Raw genomic sequence first — 27,819 nt, 5'->3', positions numbered from 1 at the left:
GGTTATCATAGTGGGGTCCACGTTGTATTTTCTGTCATTGGTGTTGTTGATATCCTTGTCTATCATTCGACAAAGCAGATAGCCCTTTTCTTTTCTAGCTCTGCAACGTTGCCAGTTCTTTTTTCAACTTTGTAAAATGCGTTGTTAGTGTGTAGAGTGAGTAGAGCAAACGGAATTTTGTCGAAAAAATGACACAGATCTGAGAAAACTGGGAGCTGGAAGCGAGCCAGTTGGCGGCTGGTCCAAAAGGTGTTTTCCCCTGACTTTCAGTTCGGCTCGGCATGGATCTATCTCTGATTAACAAGATTTATTCCTTGCGCTTCAAAGCTGAGTTACTCTAATTTCTCTGGGGATCAGTTGCTAGGTTTAGATTATTTGAAAACTTATTTATTCATTTATAAAGATAGTGGTATGGAGATAACGTACTTAGACTAATCAAAACTGTTAGGATTTCTGTGCGAACCACGAACCAATGGTTCAGTTTATATGAAAACTTATTTATTTTTTCCTTACAGTTGTATGGTGAGATGATTTATAAACATAGGGCCATTGACATAACATACTCTCACCAACCAGAACTGTTAGGACTTGACTGAGGATTTCTGTACGGACCAATGGCTAGCTTTAGTTTATTTGAAACCTCATTTATTCATTTATAAGAATGGTTGTATGAATATAAGATCCTTTTACTAATCAAAACCGTTATAAAATTTACAATAGAAACACAGTTGTTGAGAAATTTTCCCATATTAAGGTGGGATGAAAGAGATGTTATCAGTTCCAGCATAGAGATAATATAGCATAGGAAGATTTACCATGGTATAGGGCCTTACAAATTGATCCAAAAATGATCCAAATTTCACTGACTCAAGCTGATTGACGTAGTTTTTTTGGTGCTGTTCTTATACTGTCTCCTGGCGAAAACAGTTATTATCGCGACAGTAGTCGACAGTAGCTTGAGATTACAAAAAATCGTTTGACAAACTGAAAACTTGACTCACTGAACTGAAATCTTGAATAATTTGAAAGAGGCCTAGGCCTATAACAATCCTTGGTACGGTATTTGTAAAATTTCTAGTTATTCAGTCCAGTATAGTTCAGAAGTGATGATTGTAAAATTTCTAGTTATTCAGTCCAGTAGTTCAGAAGTGATGATGCATCATTCGTGAATTTCCTATCCCGTACGTGTATAAGCCAATCTTTGCCTTATTATATTATGAATTATTCTGTTTCGGGAGGATCAACGCATTTATTTCCTACTTTTAGTGCTCAGAGTGGAGTTCTATCCTATAGGCGCGATAACAATTTAATCTGAGCTTAGAACTCACAGTTTGAATACGGTCACCCATCCGTGCGCACCCCGACCGCACGTCGCTGAAGCGCGCGCGATTTGCAATAATTTGCCATTGAGCGGGGAGCAGAGCTGGCTGCGCATGCGCGGGCCGCTGCAGAACCGCCGAGGGAGCGGTCGCCATTTTAGTGTAGTCACAGTCGAGGCACACTCACCCGAGGCTAAGCAAGCAACACTCGCCAAGTGTCCTCCTCCCTCGAGTCTCAAGTGCTGCGTGTGTGTGTGTGAACGTGTGTCTGTGTTGTGCGGTCAGTGTGTTGTATGCCAAACCAAAATAAATAATAAATTATGTACGCGCCGTTGTGTTGTGAATCTATCGAGTGCCGAGGAGGTTCTGTTGTTCACCGAGTGTCGTCCTCCTCCTCCACCTCCTCCTCAACGTCCTCCTCCTCCTCCAGGATCACCTCCTTCTCCTCCTCAGTAGACAGCATCCTCGGAAGGTCGTTGTGGTCCAATTCTTCTTCCTTGGCATTGGTTACAGCTAGCAGCGTCTAAATGAAGGCTCCTGGGCCCTTTCAAGGTAAATTATGTCAATTTTCCAACCATAGATTCGTTTCCTGTATTGATTCACTCGAATTTATCCTATTTAAACTACAGTTTTTATCTAATCCCATTGATATCAATCAATTCTCAGGTGGATTTAGTCTAATGCACATTGAAAATTATGTTAATATATTTATTACGGTAGGCTCCTGGGTCCTTTCAAGGTAAATTATGTCAATTTTCCAGCCATAGATTCGTTTCCTGTATTGATTCACTCGTATTTATCCTATAGTTTTTATCGTATTCCATCGATATCAATTGATTCATGAAAGGATTTAGTCTAAATCACATTGAAAACTTTGATAATATATTACGGTAGGCTCCTGGGCCCTTTGAAGGTAAATATCAGTCAAAAAGCTACGATTTTTGGTCCATAGATTCGTTTCCTGTATTGATTTACTCGTATTTAAACTACAGTTTTTATCTAAACATCATTTTTTCATTGATATCTATCCATTCACAGGTGGATTAAGTCTAAAGCACATTTAAAACAATGATATTTCATGGAGGGCTCCTAATGGGCCCTTTCAAGGTAGATTCTGTAAAAAAGTTACGATTTCCCGTCCATAGATTTGTTCCTCTTTCCTGTGTCGATTCACTCATTTTAAACTACGGCTTTCATTCAAACTCAAACCTTCGTTTCCTATTGAAATCCATGGATTCACAGGTGAATAGAGTCAAAAGCACATTGAAAACTATGATATTTTTCATTCATAGACTCGTCCCCGGGGAAATGATCGATATCCATCGTTCTACAGTCTAATTTAGTGGAATAAACTGCTCACTAACCATAATTCTCATTGCTTGGATTTGTTCACCAGTTATATGTATTGATTCATAGGCAGATTTAATAAAAACACACATTACAAGTCTCTTTTCTGTATAGGACTACTTGTAATATGAATAGAAATAAAAATAACAATCTCAGTACCCTATTTTTCAATTATTTTATCATAACATTAATGCCATTTCAAGTGATTTTTTTCATAATCACTTGAAAAGGCATCAATGTTGAAACATGTTGTGATAAAGTAATTAAAAAAGGGTACTGAGATTTTTATTTTCATTTCTTTTATATTAATTTACATTACAAGCTATGGTTTCATTGGAAATATTAGTTTCTATCCATATTATCTTAACAATATATAACAATATATAAAACATATATAAAACAATATATAAACCATAAATTGCCATGCATAGATTGGCTTCCCATTGATGTGTACTGATTCAAAGGCAAATTTAGTGAAAAACACATTAAAAACTATGGTTTCACCCCCAATTACAATTTTCTATTCACATCTATTGATTCACAGGTAAATACAATGAATAATTCTGTACAAACCATAATCACCAAGCTAAGATTTGTTCCCTATTGATATGTAGCTTATTGATTCATAGGCAAATTTAGTTGAATACACACATTACAAGATAATGGTGTCACCGGAAATATTTTTTGTTTTCCATCCATCTATCGATTCACAGGGAAATTCAGTGAACGACCTACAAACCATGATTTTTCCATGCAATTATTGATATGACTGTCTAGTTTGATGGGCCAAGTCAGTGGTAAACACATTACAAACCATAATTTTCCATACATAAATGTGTTTACTGTTGACAAATTCGCAGGTAAATGTAGTCAGAAAACATAAAAACTATAAGTCTTTATCCATTTATTCATTTCTTGTAGATGTGTATTGATTGACAAGTGTGTGAAAATAAATTGAATTGAAAATTGAAAAAAATCAGTCAAAATTTAGTGTATTGAGAATGTAAATCTAGTCGAAACCTACATATTAGAAACTAAAATTTGTCTTCTATATATCCCTATTCCATATATATTCTATTTGTATCGACCGGTTAACTTATTTATTTATTCGATTCAGACTATGAATTTTCAGCAAAAGACTAATCTCCTCAAGAATTAAGAACCCGTTTCCTATTGATACAGTATCCATATATACTCAGTAGAATCATTATGTGGAGGATGCGAGACAAATGAACCTAAAACTAGAGGTGGGTTCCGAACTACCGGGGAGTGATTTTGAAGCTCAAAACTTGTAATATAGTGGAGCTAACCTCCAACAGTCACCCTTCCAAGGGGAGTACCTAAAGCTCGTCACTTATCCAATATGAGCAGTAGGATATCACTTTAATTGCTGGGTCAATGAACTACATTAACAAGGATTCGAATACGAGTATTATGAGTCTCCCATAAACTCAATGAGCATAGGCTACATACTGAAAATAAAATAATTTATATTTTACAAACGTTACATACTGTAATTTAATCATCCATCATTGAAATTATTATCCTACAAGTCATTTTTATTGTTATTCCCCAAGTACCTTTATACAGGTTTAAGTATTTGTGATTTTATCTGTGGCATTGAAAATGTTGAATGTTTCGAGACAAAGCTGAATGCACATTTTATTAATTAAATTTTATTCACATTGCTTATTTTGAATCAACTTCAAAATTGAAATTAATAAAAAATGCTAATCCATATTTGATCTATCAGATCTCACAAAACCCCTCGATGTTAAATTCAATGTCATTGTTATACAAGTAATTAAACCTAAATTTCAACTTCAATCCCAAATGAACAATTAATGGTTTTACAATCACACAATATTCCAATATCTAAATGAACTGCTTTACTCTCATTGTATCACGTGCCTTATCAACGTTATCATCATCGTTGCATTTAAAATGATTTCCTAAAAAGGATTTGCAAACTTTTGAAATGGTGATTGAAATTCAATCGCCATAGATCGTGTTAATGCTAATGCATGTTATCATAATAACTGTCATGGACTCATACACTAATATAACTTTAACCGTAATGTGCTGATAAAGCAGTAGTTTTAAAAGTTGCCTGACCCATTCATTGAATTCTGGTATAATGGGTATAAATGTATACATTACCCTCGGTCATGGAGGTTACAGATAACAAGGAGGTTACAGGAATCAAGTTGTAAATATTTCACTGCTACTAAACCCTAGGGGTAATTCACATTCTATATTCTCTGCTAAGCCCCTCTGGCTAGAGAATTCTCTAAAAATGCCACTGATACTCTGTTATCTTTCCTTTGTAATCGACTTTCAATTTTTCATATTATAAGGCTCTCACATGATGTTTTTCCTCTCGTGATTGTTGGTTCTTTCATATTCATTTCGGACTTGATATATAATTATTGGATTCAAAACTTTAGCAGTGAAAATATAACCTATCATTTGGAAATTTTACTATTTATGAAATTTGAGAGCAGAGCAGATTTGGGCTAGGCCTGTTGCTCTTGCCCAGTCATATCTATAGATAATGATTTGTGATTGTATTGTATTGATGAATATTTATATTTATTCCATCATGTACAATATAATTCTATAGAAATAACTATAGTTGATACTGATCATGTAAACTTTCTCGTCCTAAAATGATAACGGAGGTATCCAATCATATTTATTTATTTACAATATCAATTTGGAGACAACATGTCGAAACCCACAACTGTCTCCTTAACTAAGAACATAATAATATCAAAATACTATAATTATAATATATCATGAAAATTCTCATGCATAATTAATTATATAGATAAACTATAATATTAAAAAATAATAAAGTATTAAATTATTAAACTAATTAAACCAAGTGATGATGCAAATTAAGTTTTTAATTGAGTTTGCAAATTAATCATGCTGATGTGTGCATCAATATCGAATTATATAATTAAACCATAATATAAAAATAATAATAAAGTAATCAAATCGAAACTTACTATTAAAGAAAGATGAGAAAGAAAAGCATTACTCAAAATGTCTTAGTAATATTCTAACGAAAGACTACCACAACTGCAACAAACCTAATAGGTACTACAAATAAATTCAAGAGAAAAACAATCACCAGACACAAAACTGAAAAGGGAGTTACAAAACGAAAAATAACAAATGTTCATTAAGGTAATATGGAAATGCAGGAGATGTTAATTAATGATATTCTACAACGAGCTAGTACTGTTTATAATGACTTAAATAATATGTGTTGAAAATTTGTTATTCATGATAAGATTTGTATGGCTTTTATTGGAGGGAAGTCCCTGACGGTAGTTCCACTTCATCTGAGTATACTGTATGAAGTTGATTGATGAAAGGATTCGACAGTTATTGTCGAACATACAAAAAAAACTTACAAATTGATAATGACTACTCTTAAGTCAAGAGTCGGAACTCTCGCTTCGCTACACAGTAACAAGTATACTTGTTCATTAAAAATATAAAATATCACAATGTTTTAGGCTTGTTAAGTTCTAGATAAAACTTTACGCTCGCCTGCTTGCTAGTTAACGGTAATGTTGACGAAAAAGGAAAAATGTTGTCTTTGGAAACGATAGTGATAATTATAGTACCAGTTTCGTTCTGCACTGCAATTTGATCGGTTTTGAAAATATGGTGTGTTTGAGAAAAACTCTATGTGACATCTACGGTTTGTAGAGTAGTTCACACAGTCATAACTTGAATGAATATTTCATTCATTCATTGTTAAGCAAGGTCAAAGAGTTTCGTAGTTTTTGTAAGTGGCATTCTCAACGTTTTCAACTCGTTATGATTGTTCAACTCAGGCGAGTTCTTTCGACAATAGAGATTCGATTTAGAGATTTTAGACAGTGACATTTTCATCGAAAATTTTCTAAATTTGAGCTAAATCCCAAATAGTAGCACGGGTAAAGGTTGATTGATATCGATATAGTAGTGATTAAATTCAAATTAAAGAAATAAATGTATAATTCTACTATGAAATTCCACAAGCGAAATTGATGAGAATTTCATAATCTATGGAAACTTGAGTACACGTGCTTCTTGTCACACTCTCTCTTTCTTCATCTATCCATCTTCTTCCCCCACACTGAGTGCAGTAACCTTGTTTGAAACAATTGAACTTACTTGAATAATTCGATGTACCAGTATGTCACACCAGCTGTTACATTATTGACTATTCCTTTACTAGCTTTTATTTGCTATCTACAGTTTTCCCGTGAGTAAATGTACAGTAGTTAACTGCGACAACTCGTTTATATATTTTTTGAACTTAAAACTTATGAAGTGATGAACATTACCTATTTTAGGACAATTTCTACCAAATTTGGGTAAGGAACAGTTTTGAGCTTCAAGCCTGTTGTTCCTTTCCCAATCATTCATAATTGAGAATGATATTGTATGTATCAATGTATAACTAAATAAATCCTTTACTATTATACGAGCAATTTCTGTTTATATGTTCAGATAATTATATGTTTGGATGTTAATATGTTAATATGTTTATTTATGTTTGTATTTCACCGGATCTCGAAAACGGCTCTAATGATTCTCACGATATTTGGAACATAGTAGGTTTATGATATAAAAATTCGATTGCACTAGGTCTCATCCCTAGGAAAACTAGCTGAACGGCATTAAAAGGATAATGCATCCTTGGAAAAGCAGCTGAGACTTTCGTCGACTGTTGATAATGGAAGTGAGTGACCGAGTGCGTCTGTGGAAAATCAAAATATCTCATCCCCGAAATTCATAAGCTGACGTATAGCCAGCTGTAAAATATAAACATGACCTAAAAGATGAAGAAATCATCAAGGGTTTGAGAAGTCAAATTATTCATAATAATTAATGAAGAATAATAATCATATTCAAAATAGAAACATATGTTCGCGATGTTTTCAAATTCATAATAATTTTCAAAGTTTATCATTATTTCACAGTTTTAAGTGATTAGTGAGTGTTATTTTGTTATTCAATTTGGTTTGTAAACAATCTAAATTAGAACTCTCCTGTTTTCAAATGTTTGGACGGAAAATCGGACCTGAATTCAAGTGTATGGTTTACACTTTTGGACTTTTACTTGAATATATACTTGGTCAATTTAAATGAATATTGTCCATTTCAGCAATAATTTGAAGACGTGCTCCACTATATAACCCACTTTCTAGACTATTTATAGTGTATAAATCAAAATTCGGGAAAGAAACACTTTTGGGCTGTGCCTGTTAGTCCTTCCCCAATCATTTCAAATAATTGTGTTCTGTTTATCAATAAATAAAAAAATCTGGTGTAGTGCACTCACACAACTTTCCTTGCAGTTATGAAAATTGATCACCTGACGCTAGTGTTCCCGCGCATCTCAAGTCTACTACTATTCAAAGATCTGAGCCAGCTGGTGACAGGACAATAACGCTGGAAACACACGAGGTCTGCTATCTCTTCATAGTGAATGATTTAATAGAATCAACTATTGTCAACAGTTTGCAATAATTGAAAAATCACATTTTCTTTAATTTTGAGCTTATTTTCAATTTTGGGTGAAAATGTTACTAAACATTAATTGAAGAGATTTTCATGCTCAATCTTTTCCACTTTTTTGTTCAAATTGTATCTGAAGCCTGATAATTGAGAATCTAAAATCAAATTTCACATGGATGGGGCGGAGCTCCTGAAATTTTCACAGATATGGGACTTGTGGCAGTTGATAGAGATTATCAATTACTTTTCAAGATATGAATTTGATCAAAATTGTTGGAGCCGTTTTTGAGAAAATCGCGAAAAACCCTGTTTTTGACAACATATTCGCCATTTCAGCCGCCATCTTGAATTGCATTTGATCGAAATGATTCGTGTCGGATCCTCATAGTGTAAGGACATTAAGTTCCAAATTTCAAGTCATTCCGTTAATTGGGAGATGAGATATCGTGTACACAGACGCACATGCACTCATAATACACACACACACACACACACACACACACACACACACACACACACACCACACACACACACACACACACACACCACACACACACACACACACACACACCACACACACACACACACACACACACACCACACACACACACACCACACACACACACACACAACACACACACACACACACACACACACACAACACACACACACACACACACACACACACCACACACACACACACACACACACACATACAGACTCAAAAACCACTTTTTCGGACTCAGGGGACCTTGAAACGTATCGAAATTTAGAAATTGGGGTACCTTAATTTTTTTTCGGAAATCAATACTTTCCTTACCTATGGTAATAGGGCAAGGAGAGTAAAAAACTTGTAGATAATAGAAGATATAGACAGCAGATACTGATAATGATAATTACGCTAAGTTTTTTTTTCTATGATATAGAGAAGGTTTTATCTTTTCTGTCCGGTGTGACGCTATTGTATCTCCATAGTTTGAAGATTCTGTTGTAACATAGCTGTTGAATTTGCTTTTAGTTTCATGTTATTGGCTTGCAGAGTTTTGCATGAAATTTCAGCATAGATGTCTCTCAACTGTAGTACAGTATTCCATTACACTTCAAATTTCAATTCGACAAGTCTAACTTGAACAAGTTTAATAGCATATTCAAGGCAGTTCAAATATTATCTAGCTACTAATCCTTAATAATTTTTAGCTATTAGAAAAATTCAATTGAAACATTATGATTAGATTGATCTGGATATAATGAATTTTGTTTGCAATGTCAATGTAAATTTACATTAATATTGTCTATGTTAGCAATAATTTGAAGACGTGCTTTTATTGTTTTTTACTATGAAATTGAAAATATGATTGTTGAACTATTTTTGACCTTGACGTAGTTAAGTGGTACGGTAATAATAACGATGACATAAACTAGACTACCGTACTACAAACTGGCAAATTTGTTCCAATACTGTTTGATCGTGAATTGTGGTATCTCATGAAATTTCAATGTTTCGATGGAAACGGCATTTTATTGTAGAAAAACTCTCTTACAATATAAGGATCCGACACGCACAATTTCGATCAAATGCGATTCAAGATGGCGGCTAAAATGGCGAAAATGTTGTCAAAAACAGGGGTTTTCACGATTTTCTCGAAAACGGCTCCAACGATTTTGATTAAAGTTATACCTGAAATAGTTATCGATAAGCTCTATCAACTGCCACAAGTCCCATATCTGTGAAAATATCAGGAGCTCCGCCCCATCTATGCAAAGTTTGATTTTCGATTTTCAATTATCAGGCTTCAGATACAATTTAAACAAAAAATTTTGAGTGGAAAAGATTCAGCATGAGAATCTCTACAACTAATGTTCAGTAACATTTTCACCTAAAATTAAAAATTAGCTCGAAACTCGAGAAAATGTGATTATCCAATTGCAAACTGTTGGCAACTGTTGATTCTATTAAATGATTCACTATGAAGAGATAGCAGACCTCGTGTCTTCAGCGTTATTGCCCTGTCACCAGCTGGCTCAAATCTTTGAATAGTAGACTTGAGATGCGCGGGAACACTAGCGTCAGGTGATCAATTCTCATAACGGCAAGGAAAGTTGTGTGAGTGCGCCACACCAGATTTTTTTTCAAAAATTTAAGATCAAGAGCAACTGGAATGTTTTATGTGGTTCAATTTGGTTACCTAATTGTGATGTAAGAGAACAGTTGAATTATTCTATTTTATTTCGATTTCATGCAGAACGGTTGGATGATGCAACAAGTAATTTATGCTCATGACTTCACTTACAGGTGATATTTGCAAGGGGAATTTGATAATTGAGATGGGAATTGTAACGGTTTTAGTTGGGGACAACAATAATCATGTTCAGTTAACAACAATATTATTGGTAGCATCGACATTAATAGGATCACCCATCTATCTATCTATTTGATGAAAATTGTTAATAGTCGACAGGCTCTATTCATTTATCCAATCACATTAATGAAATAGTTGGTAATTTGTTGTATAGTAGTTGAATATCTCACAGCATTTTCAAAACTATATCAAAGTTTACACTGATCAAAGTTGATCTCTGATCACGTATTATTGATGATGGTCAATCGTAGATCAAACATTGATTGGTGTTGTGCGTCTGATCTCTGTTGTACATATTGGTCTCAGACTCAGATCATTATTTTTGATAATCTCTGGTCACGTTTCAATCATTCATTACTTTTATCGCAGATCAAACCTTGATTGGCATCTATCGTCGATTTGAACGGCTGTTGGAAACTAGCATTTGTTTTATGAACGTTGTTCCCTGAACAATAGTAACGGGGAGAACAATATAAAGGTCATTCATGATTCTAGTTGATTCTTGTTAATTGATAATATTATTATTAATCAACTTGAATAAATATCACTCAAATTTCGAACTGGGTTAAGAAAAGGCAATCCTCACTTCTTAAGCCGTATCCACACTGATCATACATGACCGGCTAACATGTTTGTTGAGGGGCTCAGAGACAAACATTTTAAAATGTTTGGACAATCATTGTTTGTCAAGAAATTACTGTTTTTACAAACATATTCAGTGTTTGCTGTAAAACATAAAAACCTGTACTCCTCACTTACAATATTTTGATTGGTGACGCGTCCACACTGGCCACGGGCGAACATTGTTTGCCAAACTTAATAAAATTTGCCCAAACTGTTTCAACAAACATGCTTGTCGAACATTTGTTCAGTGTGGACACTGCTTTATATCTTCACCGAAACTTTACATTTGGCATAACGACAAAAATTAATTTGTTTTTTGATGAACAACATTACTTGATGAATGAAACACTTCCAGATTCTTTTATTCTAGATATTCTTCAATCAGAATATTTAATTGCAAAGACTAATCAGTGTGAGTTGCGTCATAAGCAACAATGTGAAGTATTGTGTTCCGATATTATTGGGAAATTTTGATCATGAATGGAACTTTGTGATTAAGTGGTAGAATGGTTATAACAATTCAATCTCCACCACAATATCAAATAAAAAAGTAGGCTATTTCTATTCTACAAATCTCAAATTTGTAGAATTTGAATTTTTTTAGAATTAGAATTTCTATTTCTATCCTACAATATCATTCCCTTAACATTTACGTTTGCTTGGCGTCATTAAGCCAAGTAAAGTTAAAATCTAGGTGATTTATAGCCTCGGTGTTAGTGGTTTTTGCTGCCACCATGCATAATACCCACATTACTGGAGTTATTAGTTGGTGAGGTGACGTAGCCTCATAGATGTTCTTTATGTATATAATTATATTACCATACCACATATGTACTTGGTGACGTAACGATGGAGATATTTCTGTCTCACAACATGTTATAAGATTGGTGTAAAAAGTCGTGTGTCGGGAGACCTGAAGAAAAAGCATGACCATTTGTTAGCCAGATGTGTCGTCTATGGTTTTATAGTGCATTTTTTAAAGCGATGAATAATAACAGTATCCTAACAGCGTCAAATGAATTCAGGGGTTTTCAAATTTCATTCAACTATATTCGGCTGTCAGGTTTGTTTGCGTATGGATCGTGAGAGAGTGTAGTTTACTCTCGGGAAAAACGAGGTGATCTATAGTGGAGTTTATGGCCCGGTTTCCGAGTTCGGGATTTAGCTAAGTCCTAGACTTTAAACAGCTGGAGTCAGAAAATTGGCTTTCCGAAACGGGGCGTAGTCGTAGTCATTGTCATAGTCACATTTTAATTAAATATCGAAAAACTAGAAAATTGAACACAAAATAAAATAAAGAGAAAATAGTGTAAAGTTTCAACTATTTTGAATTATTTAGGAATGTTTAATTCTGTCAAAGAAAAACGTTTCCAATATTATTATAGAAATGAAAAAATAAAAACTGCTACTACTGTTTTAAAAACTGCGACTACGCCCCGTTTTGGAAAGCCAATTTTCTGTCTCCAGCTGTTCAAAGTCTCGGACTTGGCTAAATCCCGAGCTCGGAAGCCGGGCCTATGTTATGAAGTCTATGATAGGACGACATAGTAGCTTAATTTTCCACCGCTTTCTATGGATAGCAGATTTATAATAACAATATCGAGTGACTTAGGTCTGTTGTCAGTTTTCAGGTCACACCTGATCAATTTCAGGGCCTCTAAAATTAAACATTTTATAATAAATTCTCATAAATGAGATTGAATATTCTGGTAGTTGATTATATGTATTCATATCCTACAATGATTTGACAACTGTTCAGAGTTGGAAAGTACTAAAATCTATTTCTTTGTTACATATTTTATTGAAATTCCCGTTATGAAGTCTGCACCTGATTAATATTGGTTTGATATCCTTGTCTTCTATTCAACAAAGCTGATAGCTCCATTCTTTTCTATCGCCGCACAGTTGTCGAATCGTGTGTTGACTATGACGAAATATAAAGAAGTAACAGCATTTTGTGTCAATTATAAAAATTTATTATTAAAAAATCATGAGGAAATATATTTTCTTGGCGAATAAAATATATTTAGGATAGAGGTGATTACTATACAAATAACAGCAATTAATTATTAAAACATCAGATGTATCGGAATAACTTGAATCACAGCTATCTAACATTGAAGGCGGTGGTAACAGAGAATCGACAACCTGTAGTCATATCATTTCCACTGAGTTTATAATGTAAATCTCACTTTATTATCAGAAGATTGTATTCATATTATTTAAAATATTATGAAACAACAAAAAAATCTCTTTCAATGATGTCTACTAATGGTACAAAATTTTAATATATCACATAATGAGTGATTCTTCCTTTTCTGAGAATGGACAACTAAAGGTACAAACTTTCCATGTAGAAGCATTACATTTAGTTATACCTCAATTTTCGCATATTTTATCACCCATCTTTGCTTCATATTATTGTAAACTTTTCAGTCATTTGGTTAATATGATTTATTATGATATTTTACTCTTAATAACGTAAGTTGCGTAAGTTGAATTTTGTTAGTTGGATCTCATTTTGCTAAACCATAGCCACCTCTAATAAAAGGCCGCGGCCTACGATGTTGCAACGTCGCAGTGTAGGCCTGGAATCTAATACATGATTGGTGAAAAAGATCAGCTGGTATTTTTTAAAATCTCTAATAACAATCATGTATTAGATTCTAGGCCTACACTGCGACGTTGCAATATCGTAGGCCGCGGCCTTGTATTAGAGGTGGCTATGGCTAAACACATGAATAAAGGAATCCGAATAATCCCTATTCTAACAAAATTCAACTTACGTTGAATCATCCACAATAATCACGATATACATCAATATTGATTCTCGATAGCAGATGACCAATTCCAACTTGTTGACACAGACTTGACCAAGCTCCAATAAATTGGATTTGATAGTCAGGGAAAGTTGGACGAAGGTGGAAAGAAAGGAAAATCGATGGAATGACAGTGAAAAGCGATTGATTGATGGAGAAGCGTGTGTCATGGAAAGGAGACAGAGCTAGCGGGAAAAAAGACACAGCTAGTGACGAATGCGATGGCCTATTAGTGGAGACCAGTTTGAGATGAAGATTTCCACGTGAAATAGAGGTCTGTGGTGGGAATTTTCGCTGAAAAGGACTGATGTGTCAGGGAGAAAATCGTTTTGGAAAAGTTGCCTCTGAGGGATGAGTGTTGTCGGTTGTGAAAAGTGTCTCGGATAGAAAATCAACTTGGAAAAGCAGTCTTTAGTATAGTGTTAGTAAATTATGGTACAACAGGTAAGATATAATATTTACATATAGATGTATATTTTGTAGATGTTTCGAATAGAATGTCATGTTGGAATTTGGTGACTAGTAATTAGTAATGAGATGATTAGTGATGTTAAATGTGGTACCACTAATTTCCATATTTTTAAAAATGATAATCATATTGCTCTAATTTCCAATCAGAACCTTTGGAAATTCTTGTTGAAAAAGGTATTTGTGTTGTGAGAGGTGTCTTGGATGTGGAATGGTGTCGGTGATAGATTAGTGTTGTAAATGTTTTGTTTTTTTAATAGAAACCAAAGTTGAAAAAGAGAAAAATTCACTGTTCTATGTGCACTGGAACTATCTATAGTAAATAGTTACTATTGCTATCATGAAATCATTTCGCTTTATGTTAAAATGTATTGAGCAAACTTGATTAAACCGGACATGAGTGTCATTTCAAGTAGGTAACATAATTATCAATTATGCTATATTATTGTATATTCAAGTAGTTTGTTCTAGTAAAGGGCCACTTCAATGATCTTCGAGGAATAAATGACCAATATAATAAAAGCAACAATAATAATAAATCTGATTTAATATGTATATGAGTATGCGGAACTCCACTATAAACATACGCAAACGATATAGAAATGAGATTAATATTGAATTTAATGATATTTGTGAACACGTAGCTCATTTTTTTCAGTATTCAGTATTTTTCCAAACCAAATATTGTTATTGAATGAATGAATAATTTTTATAATAAAACAAATAGACGACACTATTTTAATAAACTCAACAATATAATTTGATAATATAAGCTAATATCATTCAGTGGATGAAGTTATTGTTGCAAGTCATTTGATGATTGGAAAGTGAATCTGAAATTAATCATTTATATTCATTAGGAATGACAATTCATTAGGGCAGGTGATCTAAAGAGTGAGAGGAATGGAACATAATCATCTAGATTTAGGAGAGAGTGAGATGGAATGAATGAGAGTGGGTTATCTAAGGAGCAAACGAAATAAGGTGAGTGATAGAGAGAAAGAGAGAGAGAAAGTGAGAGTAAAAGAGAGAGTGAGTGAGTGAGTGTGAAATAGTAAGAGAGTGAGATAGAGAGAGAGAAATAGTAACAGAGAGTGAATGTGAGAGAGCAACTGAGTTATAAAGAGCATAAGCTAGATCGAGGGGGTAAGTGTGAAGAAGGGTCCAGGAATGGAGTGAAGTGAGTAAGAATATCTAAAGAGGGAAAGAGAATGAGGGTGAGTGGGAGTATAATTTTAAGAGAGAGAGGTCGTCAGAGAGAGAGTGAGAGAAAACAGAAATCGTTTGCAGAGTAGTAGACTGTATACATATATCTCAATTTGGGTGAGGTGACCTACTTTGCAGATGACATTTGAACTCTTGGCTTTTCAAAGACCACCCCTTCTTGTTCCCTCCAACAACCCCTCACCCCTCCAACGATCAGCCGCCCTTTTTCAACCCTCCGTTATTCAGTGACTTGGTGGTTCTACTCATTATTTGTGATCATTTTCCGATTTTCCAACTTCGGGAAAGATGTTTTCAGTGTTGTATGTATTCGAGAATCTGTATTGATACTGAGGAAATGTTTGTCAAATTGATATCTTATTATCATCATTGACATTTCATTATGTCGGGAATCATTAATCCAGTACACATGAGTTAATTACTGTTAGGCTGTTTCACACTCTTTCGGTTCGTTTCGTTTTCGATTCGTTTTCGGCAAATTCCGATAAGAGTGAAACGGTAATTCGGTTCGAATTCGGAACCGAATAGAAACCGCATAGAACCGAACTCCCACTTGACTCTAATAAATTCCATCAGGTTTCAATTCGTTGCTAGCGAGAGGCTACTTTCACACACTTTCGGTTCGGTTCGTTTCGTTTTCGGCAAATTCCGATAAGTGTGAAACGATGATTCGGTTTGAATTCGGTACCGAATAGCAACCGCATAGCACCGAACGCCCCTCGACACGAATAGGTTTCATTATATTCGAATTCGTTGCTAGGGAAACAGGAAAAAACAAAGTCTTTTACACACGATTGCCTTTTTTGTTTTTATTTTAACCTGATATCGTGGTTATCTGTTTCAAAATTTTCCAAGTCAAAATCATATGGTCGATTCATTTCTGATAGTTCACAGAAACGTTTTTTCTCAATGAATAGTTTGCTATAAAAATATGAAAGATATAAATAAATAAAACTTAAAACTTGGTGAGAATTTTTATTTTTTTATATTTTTCCACGAATATTACATGATTTCATCAATGGAGAGAAGAGATGAAGTTTTTTATACCATGTGTCAAAGCAAGGAACAAATTTTCAATTAAAAAAAACATCTCTCTGAACTTCCAAAATTAACATAATCAAAAAGAAACTATTCAAATAATTCAGAATTTTTAATTAACTTTAAAATTTTGTTGTTCAAGAAATAAAATCTTACAATTTGACACCAACTGTTATATTTAAATATACCAGCATGAACTGTGAAAATCCAAACACAGCTGTGTTTGAGAAGAAAATACCTAATTAGAACCGTACGAATTAAAACCTGACATGTAAGAAAGCCTCATTCGTTTTCGGTAACGAGCCGAACCGAACCGAAAACGAACCGAACCGAAAGAAACCGAAAGCGTGTGAAGCTAGCCTTACAGATGCCTAGTTCTGTGTATGACATTGTAAATTATTATTCTCGTGCCCAATACTTGCCTGATACCTTGCATCGGTATACTAGTTAATTTAATTCAATTATCAAATTTTTCAAGTATAAAACACTTCACAAAATAATATAACCAACGGAAATTGTTTCTCTGGACTATGGATCTATGGATATAATAGTCTTATGTCTGTAATATTTACTTACTGACAAAATGCATAATATTATGCAACAATAATGTGTTGCATTGCTTACATGCATTGCTCAAAACGTCTCTCAATTCCGAATTGAAATGATCAATATAAGTTTATGTTCATACTTAGGGCCGGTTTCCAAGCTCGGGATTTAGCTAAGTTCTAGACTTTGAACAGCTGGAGTCAGAAAATTAACTTTCCGAAACGGGGCGTAGTCGCAGTCCGAATTTGAAATAAATTTCGACAAACTAGGGACATTGAACACAAAATAAAATAGTGTAAAGTTTCAGCTATTTTGAATTATTTAGGAATGTTTCATTTCGTCAAGGAAAAACGTTTCCAATATTATAGAAATGAGAAAGTAAAGATTATCATAAATACGGCGACTACGCCCTGTTTCGGAAAGCCAATTTTCTGACTCCAGCTGTTTAAAGTCTAGAACTCAGCTAAATCCCGAGCTCGGAAACCGGCCCTTAATGACTATTTGTATGAGGGAAGCGAAGTCTTGATTAATTTCTTCCGTATTTTTCACAAAACTAGGCTAGAATTCAATTTCGTTCGACTCTACTTGGAATTGAACGAGCGTCAGCGAGTTCTCACTTTTGACTCACTCGAGGCCAAAGTCGTTGTCCGTCTGTTTGTATGTTCTACAAATACTTTAGAAAGAATTGATCAATCAGCTTCAAATTTTGAACACGTTTTCTTCGAACTTTTAACAGGTCAAGTTTGTTGGACAACAAAATTGACTCACTTCTTCGTTTTCTTTAGGATCTATATATATAAAAGCGAAATGGCACTCACTCACTGACTGACTGACTCACTCACTCACTCACTCACTCGCATAACTAAAAATCTACCGGACCAAAAACGTTCAGATTTGGTAGGTATGTTCAGTTGGCCCTTTAGAGGTGCACTAAGAAATCTTTTGGCAATATTTTAACTCTAAAGGTTGTTTTTAAGGGTTGAAAGTTCGTCTTTTAGCATGTATATTCTTCTTCTCCCAATCTCTTAATTATAATTGAAATTTTCTTATCATATGTTACTATAGAACTATAATCTAGATAGAGTACCTCTTCGAAACAGTTGTTAACTGGCAACTAAATTAATAATTTTGTCAGGTTGGCATTAAATTGAGTTGACTTTGTTAGGTTGGCACCAAGTTGAAGATTCAAATGCATTTATCGCGGAAAAATTGATTGGGCACTGCTACTTCAATCCTGGGAATATTATATTACTAGCAGTCAGGCTCGCTTCGCTCGCCATATCCGTTTAGCCAGCCGTTTAGTCTGGACTCCCGACTGGATTGTCCTAACATATATGATAAAAATGCCCAAATGAAAAATGCAGGCGAGCGAAGCGAGCCTGCTGATCTCATTCTTGGACGATCCAGTCGGGGGTCCAGGGGCCCCCTGGCTAGATGGATATGGCGAGCGAAGCGAGCCTGACGGCTAGTATAAAAATAAAATTGAAAGTTTAAATTTGTTTTGATTCATCATTTAGTCAGCTGGAATTGCACGCTATTTCTGTATTTTTCTAACCTCCGTAACCTTTCCAGGTTTTAAACTTTAAAACCTGATAGATCAGAACTATATGTTCATACACTAGACAAATTGAAATCTCGCAGATCTGAGGCATATATTGTCATACACTCGCTGTTGCGCTGAGCGAAACCTGTGTTGTGGGGGGTACAACGACCTTTTGTTTCGCCAGCACATCACTCAGTCGAATTGCAGGGGGGCGCTTCCTTGCCGCCCCCCTTCCCTACCTCACAAAACCGGCAAACTCCCCCCCCCCCACAACTTTTTGAGCCCTCGCTTGCAAGCGTCGCGTCGTTTATAAATTTGAACTGAACGCTGGCAAGTATCAGACTACTACTACAATATACGTTTCATGACGATGAGGAGCTCGCTGAATTAACTGATGTAGTTGAATTAACTGGTTGTCTGTTATTAACGGTGTTAACGTTTTCTTCTGATAAACTAGTATGCAGTAGGCCTGATAGAATATTTCAACAGGACTACTCAAATGTTGATTATAGAAAATTACGCTCTTCACTAAATAATAGTATGCTCTTTATATCTATATAAACACAACAGTTGTGTTGTGTATAGTATTAATATGATTACTTTTTTGAGTACTGTACTCAATACTTTTTGACGTGTCATATACTATCAAGCTTTGCTTGATTATGTAGTGTTACATGACGAAAATTAAACTAAACTATGTAACATATTGTAATTTGGATAGATAAGTAAAAAATCCCTAGCTGAAATATTTATAGGTCTAAGTGAAGTAATTGGCTAATATCGCCAAAGAGATAACATAAAGATTAGATAATATCAGACGTCCTGGCTAAACTGTACAACAGCCTAAGAGGAATTGAAATAATTTTTTGCTAATATATAATATTATATAAAATATTGAAAATTGAGGTTAGGCATAAACATTTAGTGATCGGCGACCTAACGATCGACCGAGCCATACAACGTAGAATCTGACCAAACACCTTGGCAGAAATTTATTGTGGCAAAACAGTATGCAATTTGAGGAACTAAAGGTCTCACGTGGCTAATTATTATGATGCATGAAACAAATAATAACATATAAAAAATTAACTAGCATGTAGAGAGCATATTTAAAAACCCAATAAAAATAATTAAATGTATTAAGGAAATAGGAGGTTACCAGGCGCATGAATACTGTAACAATTTGCATGCACCAATCACATAATGGCAATTGATAGGCGGCAATAGTGAGCCGATTCAAAAATATTTGTATATATTTCTACAAATAAATAGAGTTTATGAAAAATTGTTGTATAGTCTATGTTTTGGATATGGCCCGAAGGCAAAGAAATTATATATATATAACATAAGTAATAGTTTAATATTTTGGCACGGTCTATTTGAGCCTTGAATGGCGGAGGACTAGAATATTCAAATTTTATGCAAATTTGAAAATCGGAAATGAGAATTGTAAAATTGAGAAACGAGAACCACACTCGCCTGCCAAATGCCACCATGAGAGGTCACTAAAAATTATAGAGCGTAATACCTTGCTATATCTTGTAATAATTTAAAGTTAAATTGAATTACTAAATTTCTTATAAGACTTTGTGATGCTCTTATAAAGCAAAAGTCATTTTCATTTTTAAATAATTTTGTAACCCCTTGGAAGAGACGACTCCGGCTACAATAATCCAGGACCACCAGGAGTTGGATCGACATCAGCAGCTCATAAGAAAATTTCGACACGTGAGTGAAAAATATGAAATAGTGATAGGGCGCCCTCAGTGCTTCGAAATTACATAAGAATCAAAGCTAGCTCGTCGAAAGGGTTTTCTTATAAATTAAGAATTTGGTAAAAAATACTTGCGCAAGTAAATGTAGTATTAAAGGTATTTTATTGGAAAGTAACGAGTCAATCTACATATCAGAAGTTCTATAAATCAAAGAAGTATAAAATCTAGGCTGTTAATACATATTCATATGATCTTTAATTTCTGCAATATAATTTGCGATAGTTTGTTGTAGCTCTGATTCACTAGATGAATTTATTGCTCTATTTATTCCGTCAGGTGCCGAATCTCGTACCCTGAGATAAAATATATATTCATTACAAAGAAATCTATTAGATACCCTAGAATTTAATATATATATTTGGATTACTAGTTGTCAATTTATCAAGCTGTTTTTAAGAATCTAATTTAAATAGAATTGTCCAAGTCGACAAGTATTAGCAAGCTGATATCGCAGCTACATGCAAATGGATGCATATGATCATAAAAATGAAAGCACATGGTAACGTTTCGTGCTGTAGAATTTAGAGAATAGTATTTAGCCTGTGATATTTTATTGATTTCGATTATTGTTCTATTTTATATTATATATTTTTTATCGCTCTATATATTTTTGGCTCTGATTTATTTTTGCAATATTTGTTAATATATGTATCAAATTGTTTATGGTGTGCGATTTATTTTTTATTCCTCAATACTATAGGATAAGTACCATTTATATTTTTTTTTAATGAATTATCAGAATTATAGTGGAAGCTCATATCTGGGCCTATAAAGATTGTTATGAGACTGTATCCTATAAAAACCACGACCTTGATTACTATAATTATTAAAATATTTCATGCTCTACCGACTGATGCCAAGCAGGAGGCTAATCGTTATTTAAATATAAAAAATAACGTGACAACTAATACCGTAATTATTATTTAACGAAAATCCAAATAAAATGCTGTAAATCACCCCGAAGACATCTGCGACTGCAAATATTGACAACAGGGTAAACAGCTAGATGGAAATTCGATGAGCGCTACTATTCAAAAATTATTTATCAGCCCGGGAATTGACCCCGGTACCTCCTAATTGCCGGTCAGGAATGCTTACCCTTACACCAAACTTACAATCTCTGGATAGCAGCGCTAATTTCATATGAAGCCAGTCATTTTATATTTATACAGTGATATAGTAACATCACTATCAGTAAATACTATGCAATACAGTAACATTTTCACAAGTACCAATTTGATGACATGCTCGATTAAGGATTTGGGTAAATGATACAAACATTCTTCCATGAATCCATATTAACTATCTACTAAGTTGACGAATTACATCAAGCTATGACATTTTTAACAACAGTGATGCGAAAAGTTTAAAAATTGAATTCACAAACGAGTGGCACTATATGCTGCTGATTCATTTACCAGTTCTAATATTCTGGCTTGGATTATACTAATCAAAGTTAAAAAGATACATCATTTGAAAGTAGGTTTCAAATTTTTCTTCATCACGGATTTCTTCCTTTATTCACTTTTTCATAATCGCTGCTATTGTAATATTGTAGTATCGTTTTCAATATTCTATTTTTCTTTACTGTAGTCTATTGGATAGTAGGTATCTAAGTATTTTGGTAAATGGATTGAGTAATTTTTATATTTAATTTATTGATGGTAAGAAATAATTATATAATTAATATTAAACGAGAATCCAAATTAAATGCTGTAAATCACCCCGAAGACTTCTGCTACAGCAATAATATTGATAACAGGGTAAACAGCTAGATGGAAATTTGATGAGCGCTACTAGTAGTAGTAGTAGTAGTAAAAATGTCTTTATTTACAACCAACAACACTTTACAAAAGAATGCCATTAATACTAAACCCAATATGAAACAAAATAAAAATTTACCATATTCGACATTATTATAAATCAGAAAATAAACTAAGACATTACAATGGCAAAACCTGGAAGGTTGTCTGCCAGGAGTCGGTTTTAATAGTTGAATTCAATATGAAACAATATGAAACAAAATAAAAATTTACCATATTTCGACATTATTATAAATCAGAAAATAAACTAAGACATTACAAATGGCAAAACCTGGAAGGTTGTCTGCCAGGAGTCGGTTTTAATAGTTGAATTCAATATGAAACAATATGAAACAAAATAAAAATTTACCATATTTCGACATTATTATAAATCAGAAAATAAACTAAGACATTACAATTGGCAAAACCTGGAAGGTTGTCTGCCAGGAGTCGGTTTTAATAGTTGAATTCCAAGATAAGCTCATTTCTCAAATTTAAAGTCGATCTTAAAAAGGCCGTCAATTTTCTCCAATTCTTCCCATTTAGCCACTATATGAGCGCTACTATTCAAAAATTATTAGTCAGCCCTGTTGACAATATTTGCAGTAGCAGAAGTCTTCGGGGTGAATTACAGCATTTAATTTGGATTTTGGTTTAATAATAATTATCAATTCATGAGCATTTGAATGATTGCAATATCACAGTAATTTACATCTGTAAAAAAATATAATGATACATTTAAAATATCAGTGATTTTGCTAGAGTAGAATGGAAATACTGCCTTTATTTTCGACCTAGGAGGGCGAAGTTAGGGCGCAGTCGGCCCTCTCTTACACTTGACCCTTCAATACAATACTAAATTTTAATTTAACAAGCAATGTTGAAGAAGTTTGTTCTAGAAGGTAGAAACAAGGAAACGGAACATGCTCTTCAGTTCTAAACAATTCAACGTTGGTATCAACTAGTTGACGCTATTGAAAACCAGTTGAGTTTCGTCAACGACTCTAGTGCTTTGCAGCAGGCAGCAACTCATTAATATTATCAAAGTTGGCCTGAAACTGTCAGCCTACAGTCACATTCACTTCAAATTGACAGCATTTCTCTAACATGAAGGTAATGCAACACAATATCAATGTGTAGTGTTGCCTGATGAGTTGATGCTAATCGCTGCCATGTTAGCAGGCTAATAGCTGGTGACCGACAAGCTGTCTATTTATATAGGCCTAGTTTCGATGTGTATGTCTCCCATAGATTTGTTGTAAAAATTGGAAATAGAACTTTGGTCAAGTGAAGTACATTTAAATACAGTAGTAGCAGTGGTAGTAAATTCTCATTTTTACTTTCCTTGCCCTATTATCATAGATAAGGAAAGTATTCCAACGATTTTGATCAAATTTATACCTAAAATAGTCATTGTTAAGCTTTATCAACTGCCACAAGTCCCATATCTGTAGGAATTTAAGGAGCTCCGCCCCAACTAGGTAAAGTTTGATTTTAGATTACCAATTATCAGGCTCCAGATACAATTTAAACAAAAAATTCCAAATGGAAAAGATTGAGCATGAAAATCTCTACAATTAATGTTCAGTAACATTTTCACCTAAAATTTAAAATAAGCTCGAAATTCGAGAAAAAGTTATTATTTCAATTGCAAACTGTTGGCAACAGTTCTATTAAATCATTCACTATGAAGAGATAGCAGACCTTATGTGTCTCCAGCGTTATAGTCCTGTCACCAGCTGGCTTAGATCTTTGCATAGTAGACTTGAGATGCGCGGGAACACTAGCGTCAGGTGATAAATTTTCATAACGGCAAGGAAAGTTGTGTGAGTGCGCCACACCAGATTTTTCACCTTTACTATCTGTTTGAAAACTGTAGACAAGAAATTAGAGTTGAATTAATGTTTTTTGGTTTTATATTATACTAGCCGTCAGGCTCGCTTCGCTCGCTTGCATTTTTCATTTGAGCATGCTTCATCCCATCAGAAAGTCAAAGTACTGTGTACTGAATTTTTTCTAATATATTTTTTCTATATATCAATTATTGAAAAAGGTGAGAAAACGCAGAAAATCTGAGAAAAACGCTTATTTTGGGCGTATCTTTTTATATTAACACTATAAAAATTATTCATCACAAGCCAATTCAATAATCTTGTCTTAAATTTCTTTTCTGTCTCTCATATTAAATCTGTAGGCAATTTATTATAAATTTTTATACCAAATGTATAATATTGAGAGAAATTCCGAACCCTTGACAGGTGCAAAGATTGCAAAATGACGTTTTGACGCTATCATTGTTCAATAAGATGGAATAGAAAGAACTCATTCGGGGGTATTATGAATGAATAAGAGTGTGTACACACAGAGAACGGTCAGGCGTTTAGAGTTCCGCGTTCTTAGAAACTGGAAACACATGGAAACTGGGGTTAATTATTGAATAAGTAAAAGTAAGACGCTTATCGAGATAATTTAATCTATAATAGAGCTACAAATACCAGCTGTCTGTCTTTCAATAATTCATCTTCAGTTGAGAAATCCAACTATTGTCCATACAAAGAACGCAAAACTCGAAACGGCTGGCGCTGTGTTCTCACATCGTAAACGCGATATTCACGAAATTATCAACAATTAAATAGAGTAATACAATTTTTCGTCAGAGATTGAGTTATAGCTCTCATTATTTCGAGTCCTTGTATCAATATTCGGTTAACATACAGTCCACTTTCAGTTAACTCACAGTTAAATTACGTTAGTATTGCATTTACCCGCTCACTCCAACTCAGAACAGTTTATCAAGCGTTTTTATAGACGTCGCGCCGTCGGTTGGAAAAGACCGTCGTAAAAATTGTCTCCGCGAAAATATTGCACACTACTACGCATGCGCGGAAGACACAGTACGTCTCCAGAAAATGTGGCCGTAAATTATAACAGAACACATAAATATCAAAGGAATACGGCGGCGCTCTTATCATAAGTTTGCTGCTAATGTATTATTGAACACTCTGTATGGTGGCAGTGCTATAATTGTATGCGTGTACTTTTAGATGGTCTAGTATTGGCATCATACTTCATGTTGAGGAAGTCATTTGGTTTGATTAATGATTGGAGTAAAGTTTCAAATTTCGCTATTGGTACAAGAAAATCGAAATAATATGCTACTTGTACTACAAATAATATGCTATACTACTACCACCTATACTACTATTATGTGCAAAATTGTAACGTGCTATAAATTTTCGGCTCTAAATTTAATATTTTCTAAATTTGGCTTAGTGGTTTTGTGTTTTGTTTCGGTTTTGTATATGTTTGGACTTTTTGACATCAAAATGAACTTTATTCCGAAGTGAAAAGTGTAAATGTAAAGTATTGTGCTTACTATAACTTTAGTTTCCCATTAGGGAACTTTGGACTATGGCGAGGTGGAACTACCCTTTGGTCTCCCCACCATTCAAAGCCATTCGCTAATAATAATAATAATAATAATAATAATAATATAATAATAATAATAATAATTCATTATGAAATTATTGAAAAATATAATTTATTGTCTTATAAAATATAATTGATTATTCTAAACAAGAATGGACAGTTGATATTACAGCAATAAACCTGTATCAGCTACCGTATATAGAAGGCATTTACAAAACAGAGAGGATCGGCAACGTTGTTCTGCTATCTTCCTCCACTGCCATTATAACTCGGACCTCACTATTGCAGTTAGCTTATAGCAGTTAGTTTTAGATGGGGGGTTAGCAAATAGCACTTGAACTGGCTAAAACAACATTGTGAATACCGTACCCCTAATAATGAATTTAAAAAAGTAGTTCAGTAGTTTACCTACCTATAGAGAGGCACATACAGGAAAAGAATAGAAAAATAATTGCTTTCATGTTACATCCAGGTCTAGGTAGTTAGGATAAAATAGATGTAAGGGACAAGAGTGGGATCTGGGGTGTATAAACTTGAATGTGGCGATTGTAATGCTACATAATTATTAGGTTGATCAGAGAGGTACAAGTTTTGAAAATTCAAATCCTTCATTTGTCATGTTTTTCGGGAATGTTATTTATGATTGAAATTTAGGAATAGAATAGTTTTGGGCCAAGCCATTACCTCCGTAAACAAAGCCATAGTGCATTCTGGTGACGTCAGCAACGGTAGGGCTCCTACACCAATAAAAATTTGTTGATTTTAACTGATCTATATGAGCTAGTGTTTTATTGGTGTAGGAGCCCTACCTGTGATGACGTTGCCATCAACCATCAAACACCTGTCATGCACTATGGCTTTGTTTACGGAGGTAGTGGCCAAGCCTGTTGTTCATTTCCCAATATCGGGGCACCGAACTTCGCTCGTTATTTATTTATTGACTTTTGATAAACCAAACAAAATTCTTTAAAATGATTGGGCAAGTACTAACAGCACAGCCCAAAACTGTTTCTTTCCCGAATTTTGATTTATACTGTAAATAGTCCAGAAAGTAGGTTATGTTCCATACACTTGAATTCAGGTTCAATTTTCTGTTCAAACATTTGAAAACAAAAAAAAATTATTTAGATTATATACAAACAAAATTAAATAACACTCACTATCACTTGAAATTGTCAATAATGATCACTTTGAAATTAATTATATACTCTAGTTTAGGAGGATTATCATATCATGTCAACAAATCATTATGTTGATCAATCGATGGAATTGTCTAGCTAGATAAAATTTCTCGATGATTGATTATGATTACACAGCTGCAAATAATTCTATCACACAGGCACACTCTCCCACACAGGCACACGCATCTTCTGCTATCGAGAGACGACGAAATTATCATCTGTTTTCCAAGGATGAATTATCCTTTTAATGTCGTTCAGCGAGTTTTGCAAAGAATGAGACCTAGTGCAATCGAATCTTTATATCATAAACCTACTATGTTCCAAATTTTGTGAAAATCGTTAGAGCCGTTTTCGAGATCCGTAAAACATAAATAACCAGATATAAAAATAACCAGATATATACAAATATTGCTGGCTTAATATAATAGGATATGGTTTGTAATTGTATCCAGAAATAAATAAAATAATTACATAAAAGCCACATTTGCGCTTCAAGTCAATAGTAGGAACCCGCACGCTTGTTGAATCAGTTATACTGGAGATAATAATCCAATTTTACAATATTTATTCGTTTCCTAAAATCATAGATTATAGACTCTATTGAATCTTACATAGGCAGTAATATTATGTTTGTGGTTTTAATATTGTAAGAACTGATAATGAGTTGACTGAGATTCAAACTGTAAGAGTATTAAGATAATATGTTGGGCAGAAATAAGATTTTAAGAATGGGAGAAGTAGACATGCAGCTTACAGGTCCCTGAAGCCCACCAGTCTGTGCTTGTAACAGCGTGACACCGATGTAACATGATTCTGTC

The 27,819-nt window shown here is 34.0% G+C and overlaps 1 protein-coding gene across 1 annotated transcript in view; it reads left to right on the top strand.

Annotated features, from left to right (window-relative positions):
* The first annotated feature begins 1,467 nt into the window (after positions 1 to 1,467).
* The window catches only part of LOC120349722 (regulator of G-protein signaling 19-like), a 76,696-nt gene continuing 50,344 nt past the window's right edge, over positions 1,468 to 27,819 (top strand). The window contains exon 1 of the mRNA XM_039420259.1: positions 1,468 to 1,871. The gene's annotated coding sequence lies outside the window, so the exon portion shown is untranslated. The remainder of the gene's footprint in view (positions 1,872 to 27,819) is intronic.

This window comes from Nilaparvata lugens, chromosome 2 (genome assembly GCF_014356525.2).
Source record: "Nilaparvata lugens isolate BPH chromosome 2, ASM1435652v1, whole genome shotgun sequence".
Lineage (NCBI taxonomy): Eukaryota > Metazoa > Arthropoda > Insecta > Hemiptera > Delphacidae > Nilaparvata > Nilaparvata lugens.
Note: the sequence above shows the minus strand (reverse complement) of the source record. Positions and strands in the feature narration are given on the sequence as shown.